Raw genomic sequence first — 6,556 nt, 5'->3', positions numbered from 1 at the left:
ACTTATACAATTTCTTTTACGCAACTCAATAAATTGTTTTACGTTTAGAAGATTAAATTTGTCTCACTCTTTTTTATGTTTTAGTGTTTTTTACACATTAAATTTTCACGTTCAATTTAATATTTTATATTTCTAAAGAAATAATTTTAGTCATTTTTAAGTAATAAATGGATGAGTAGATACATCTACCAAAAGTTCTGAGTAGAAAAATTCTTAAAATCTTTCCCCAGAAGTTACGCTTTTTTTTTATAATAATTATGAAATTTGGTTGGATTATGTATGAAATTAAAGATAATTAAGTTGATGAGAGTTGTGTGTAGTTTGGAATGCTATAAATATGGGTTATTGGGAATGGTAAATTCAGCAACATCATCATCTCCTTAGAGTTTGATAGTTGAGTGTGTGTTTGTGATGATAAGCACTAGAGTGTCAATGTTGAGTCCAATTGGTTTCAAAGTCATAATATTTATGCTGTGTTTGGCGTTCCAGGTTGTTCCTGGTGAACAGGAAATGAGGTGCTTACAAAGGGAGAGGGAAGCACTTCTCCAATTCAAAGCTCTTCTTGATCACCATGGCATGCTCTCCTCTTGGACCACTGCTACTGATTGTTGCCAATGGAAGGGGATTCGCTGCAGCAACCTCACTGGCAATATCGTAAGCCTTGACCTTCACAGTGATCTATATGATTATGAAAGTTATTCAAGATCTTCTTATATCAGCGGAGATATCCACGAGTCATTGATTGAGTTGCAACAGTTAAAGTATTTGAACCTCAGTTCGAATTATTTTCCAGACAGCCATATCCCTGAGTTTCTTGCTTCTCTTAGCAACTTGAGATTCCTTGATCTCTCACATTGTTATTTTAGCGGAAAAATTCCAAGTCAGTTGGGGTCTCTTTCTCATTTGAAATACTTGAATCTTGCTCTGAATCATCTCGAGGGTTCAATCCCTCCTCAACTCGGAAATCTTTCCAATTTGGAATATCTTGATCTCAAAGGGAGTTTTTTTGAAGGAAATTTACCATCCCAACTCGGGAATCTTTCAAACATACAGGAGTTTTATCTTGAGGGATCTAACTATGGAGTTCTCGAAATCAACGATGGAGGTAAGCTGTTGTCTAATCTCATTTCTTTAACCCATCTTTACTTGTGGTCCATTGGTGGTCTTAATAGTTCTCATACTTGGCTGCAAGAGATTCTCAACCTACCAAAACTAAGAGAACTAGGCTTATTTCATTGTAGCCTTTCCGATCATTTTATCCTTTCATTGAGGCCTTACCAATTCAACTTTTCTACTTCCCTTTTGGCTTTTCATCTTTCTGGGAAAACCTTCACGTCACCCGTGATATTCCCATGGGTGTCAAATATCACTTCCAATCTTGTTGAGCTATACCTTGTTGGTAACAACTTGGAGGGTTCTGTATCAAATCATTTTGGCATGGCAATGAATTCTCTCGAGCACCTTGACCTTTCCTTTAACAGTTTCAAGGGTGAGGTTTTCAAATCCTTCAAGAATATATGCACCTTACATTCTTTAAGAATGTACGAAAACAATTTGACCGAAGACCTTCCACAAATTCTTCATAATCTGTCTACTGGTTGTATTAGATACTCGCTACAAGATTTGGATTTGTCATATAATAAAATGGTTGGATCATTATATGATCTTTCAGCGTTTTTAGCTCTAAAGTCATTGGATCTTTCACAAAATCAATTAGATGGAAAGATAACAAAAGGTAACAAATTGCCATTTCAATTGGAATCTTTTATCAATCTCATCAAACTTTCTAGAAGCTGGAATTCCAAAATCATTTGGTAATGCATGTGCTTTGCACACATTAGACATGACGAATAATAACTTGAGTGATGAGTTTTCAATGATAATACATCACTTGTCTGGATGTGCTAGATACTCACTACAAGAATTGAACTTGGGAGAAAATCAAATCAACGGTACGCTTCCTGACCTTTCAACATTTTCAGCTTTGAAATCATTGCATCTTTCAAGAAACCGATTAAATGGAAAGATAACAGAAGATATCAAATTCCCATCTCAATTGGGACTTTTATCAATCTCATCAAACTTTCTGGAAGGTGGAATTTCAAAATCATTTGGCAATGCGTGTGCTTTGCGCACATTAGACATGACAAATAATAGCTTGACTGATGATTTTTCAATGATAATACATCACTTGTCTGGATGTGCTAGATACTCACTACAAGAATTGAACTTGGGAGAAAATCAAATCAATGGTACGCTTCCTGACCTTTCAGCATTTTCGGCTTTGAAATCATTGGATCTTTCAAGAAACTGATTAAATGGAAAGATAACAGAAGATATCAAATTGCCATCTGAATTGAGACTTTTATCAATCTCATCAAACTTTCTGGAAGGTGGAATTCCAAAATCATTTGGCAATGCATGTGCATTGCGCACATTAGTCATGATGAATAATAGCTTGACATAATGATTTTTCAATGATAATACATCACTTGTCTGGATGTGTTAGATTTTCATTGGAAAAATTACATCTAAGCATGAACAAAATCAATGGCACACTACCTGATCTCTCAATATTCACATCTCTAAAAACATTGAATGTTGATAGAAACAAGCTAAATGGAGAGATTCACAAAGATATTCAACTTCCACCTCAACTAGAAGACTTAGACATGCATTCAAATTCCTTAAATGGTGTGTTCACAGACTACCATTTTGTTAATATATCTAAGTTATCCTACTTGGACTTATCTGACAACTCATTGACCTTGACGTTTACTCAAAAATGGATACCACCTTTCCAGATACGTTATATACTCTTACGATCATGCATGTTTGGTCCAACATTTCCTAAATGGTTGCAAACACAAAACAACTTTTTTTATCTTGATATTTCAAATGTTGGAATATCAGATATGGTTCCAAGAGTGTTTTGGGAAAAATTAGCTTTGAGAAATATGTTTTTAGTAAATATTTCAAACAATAATCTCCATGGTATAATTCCAAATTTTGTTGGAAGAGATGTTGTTACTTTCTTAACTCTTGCATCAAATCAATTTGAAGGTCCCATTCCACCATTTCTAAGAGGTTCCATATTCCTTGATTTATCCAATAATAATTTCTCAGATTCTCTTTCATTTTTATGTGATAGTGATCTTGAAGAATCACTATATCAGTTAGACCTTTCAAATAACCAGTTATCTGGACAAATTCCAGATTGTTGAGCCATTCCAAGTCATTAGCTTATTTAGATTTGAGCCACAATAAATTTTCAGGAAAGATTCCTAATTCATTGGGATCGCTTCTTGGTCTTCAAGCATTGTTATTGAGAAACAATAACTTAACTCATGAGATCCCTTTCTCCCTAAGGCATTGTACAAAGTTAGTGAAGCTTGATATGTCAGGAAACAAATTATCAGGGCATATCCCTGCTTGGATTGGGAGTGAAATGCAAGAGTTGCAGATTTTAAGTTTGGGAAGGAATCATTTCAGTGGAATTTTACCATTACAAATTTGTTATTTGAAAAGCATTCAAATCTTGGATCTCTCACTAAATAATTTAACTGGGAAAATTCCTGCATGTATAAATAATTTTACATCAATGGCTTACAAGAAATTTTCAAGTAACTATGGACGCTATTGGTATTTTGTCAACACTAGTAGTTTTAGAACCAATCACTCATACGAATTGAATGCATTCTTGATGTGGAAGGGTTCAGAACAAATGTTCAAGAATACTGAGTTATCACTTTTAAAAGGCATTGATCTATCTAGTAATAACTTTTCAGAAGAAGTTCCAGTAGAAATAGAGAGTTTAGTAGAACTCATCACATTGAATTTATCAAGAAATAATTTGATTGGAAAAATCCCTTCAAATATTGGAAAGTTAAAGTCACTTGAATTTCTTGACTTATCAAGAAACCAGTTTGTTGGATCAATTCCTGTAAGTCTTAATCAAATTGATCGACTTGCCATGTTAGATTTGTCATATAATCATCTAACTGGAATTATTCCAACTGGCACACAGCTACAAACTTTCAATGCCTCAAGTTATGAACATAATCTTAATCTTTGTGGGCCACCCCTTGAGAAGTGTATTCATGATGAACCAACTGAAGCCGCAATTGTTAAAATTGATGAATATTCCCTTTTCGGGCATGAATTTTACATCGGGATGGTGTTGGGATTTGTTATAAGCTTTTGGACGGTGTTTGGCACAATTTATTTAAGCAATCTTGGAGACATGCTTATTTCAAATTCTTGAACAATTGAAGTGATGACATCTATGTGATGATAGCAGTGAAATTCAAATGGTGCAAGTAGATTAACAGGTAGCACTTCTTTTACATATATTTGCTTGTGTTTTTCACATGATATTTATTAATGGTCATAAACTTTAGTTTATGTCAGTTTATGTCTATATATTTAAGAAACCTGTCACATTTAAAAAAGAAAAAACGAATAATTTCAAATAAAAATATGTTTGTCATGTTAAATTTATGTAATTTTGTTGCTATAATTATTTAATTTATAATAAATTGTTTATAAAATACTAGTAAGAAAAAAAATATTTTAATAAATAATAGACTAAACTTAGAACTTTTGTATCGGTAAGATTTCATATATTTTTAACTATTTTAATATAATTAATTTTGTACCATTTCAATAGTAACTTTCTTTGGGCTTTTTGATCTTACGTGTTTTAAAGTGGGCTACTTATCCACATAGGTGATATTCAATCTAAATCTAAATCTTGTTAGTTTCAACCTTCTACCTATTATCCATTCTCAAACATATTTTATCCAATCATCCTTATATGTTATCATTGAATTCGAGAGCATTATGTTTAAAGTTGAAGTAAAATTATTTCATTTAATTCCTAACATCAATGTTTGTAGTCCCTCTAAAATTCAAAACTTTTTATATTGCTAAAAATTTACTTTTTCACTAATTATTTGGAAAATGTAATGTCTATATTTCACTCTTTAAAAGTCATTCACTACCAGAAAATCATGAAATAGAAACCAATTTGTAGAAATCAAAATAATTAGTTGCAATAGTAACTAAATTAGAGACCATTTTAGAAACTAAAAAAAAATTGGTTTCTAAATTAGTTTCTATTATTGTTAAATAGTTTCTAAATTGGTATCTAATTAGCAACCAAGGTTTTTGCTACCAAATTTTGAAACTAAATAATTGATAGTTAAAACCTTATTTGCTAATTAGATACCAATTTAGAAACTATTTAACAATAATAAAAAATAATAGAAACTAATTTAGAAACCAATTTTTTTTTTAGTTTTTAAAATGGTCTCTATTTTAGTTCATATTGTAACTAATTATTTTGGTCTCTAAAAATGGGTTTCTATTTCATGATTTTTTTGTAGTGATTTCTTCACTTGACAAGGGATTTTGATATCAGAAATTAAAGTATTAAAAATAGAAATTAAAATAAATAACATTTTGAAAGAATTCAAAATAAAAACAACCAATTATTATAAATATTTTTTCCATTAAAAATATGTCTCAGATAACCTTTTGAAAATTTGGATGGAAATATTTTATGAAGATGAATCAAATATATCAATAAAGTTCATGATCATTCTTTTGTACTTTGAAAAATATTTAGTTTTTTTTAAACAGAATATAATTCATTAAGCTAAATTAATTAATTGAGAGCAACAAGTCATTTATACATTTAGGATATTCACATTTTTTTTTGTTATTTTCAGCATATCTTGAAGACTAATCCCTCTTACATATCTCAAATGTTTGAGCTTGTAAACTTGGACAAGGGAAGGTTCTATAAGGAAATAAGCTGGAAAGTATGGTTGTTTTAGTTGTTGTATACATGTTTTCATGTTATGGTGTTTGTACTTGTGTTACTATGGTTAGAGTTGTTTGGTGATGTTGTATGTTTGAATAAAACTCTTGTTTAATTTATGGTAACAAGACTCTTATTAGCATTATTAGCATTGTGGTTGTATTGAAATATAGTTTGCCATGTATTATGCTAGTAATATATTTGCATGCTTTTCATGATCAATAGGTTTGGCAACAACAAAATGAGTAAAAAAAAGTGTTTAGGGTTGAGCAGCAAGAGTTTAAATTTGTATGAAAGTAAGGATATTTAAAAGAGTTATTGTATCAAAATTCCTAAAAAAAATGAACTATTTCAGATAACGAATGTCTCACTATAATACATGTCTCAAAAAATAAAAGAGTGAGATTTGTATTATGATTGGTGAATCCAAAGGCATTATATTGTTTTCCAGAAGTTCTCCTCAGATATTGGTGTTGGATTTAGCTCCTTCCATGCCAATGACTCAAAGGTACCTATCCAATTTAGGTTTTCTTTATCTCTGTTTGGAAAGGAGACCTATCCTACTGATATCTTGTTCAATTACGAATGGTGTTTGGAATTCATGCAAAAATTGGATCGGGGTCAATTCTGCAAACCATTTTGCTTTGAAGGAACACTTTGAACAATTTCAATGTACTTGGTTTAGCAAAAAAGGTAATAAGTTGTGGAAAGGAGTGTGGGTTTCCATCATTT

General features: G+C 31.3%; 1 pseudogene; it reads left to right on the top strand.

The window, feature by feature from the left end:
- The first annotated feature begins 273 nt into the window (after window positions 1-273).
- Window positions 274-5,972, top strand: LOC137838572 (receptor-like protein EIX2; annotated as a pseudogene).
- Window positions 5,973-6,556: the final 584 nt, after the last annotated feature.

This window comes from Phaseolus vulgaris, chromosome 4, assembly GCF_000499845.2.
Source record: "Phaseolus vulgaris cultivar G19833 chromosome 4, P. vulgaris v2.0, whole genome shotgun sequence".
NCBI classification, from domain to species: Eukaryota; Viridiplantae; Streptophyta; class Magnoliopsida; order Fabales; family Fabaceae; genus Phaseolus; species Phaseolus vulgaris.
Note: the sequence above shows the minus strand (reverse complement) of the source record. Positions and strands in the feature narration are given on the sequence as shown.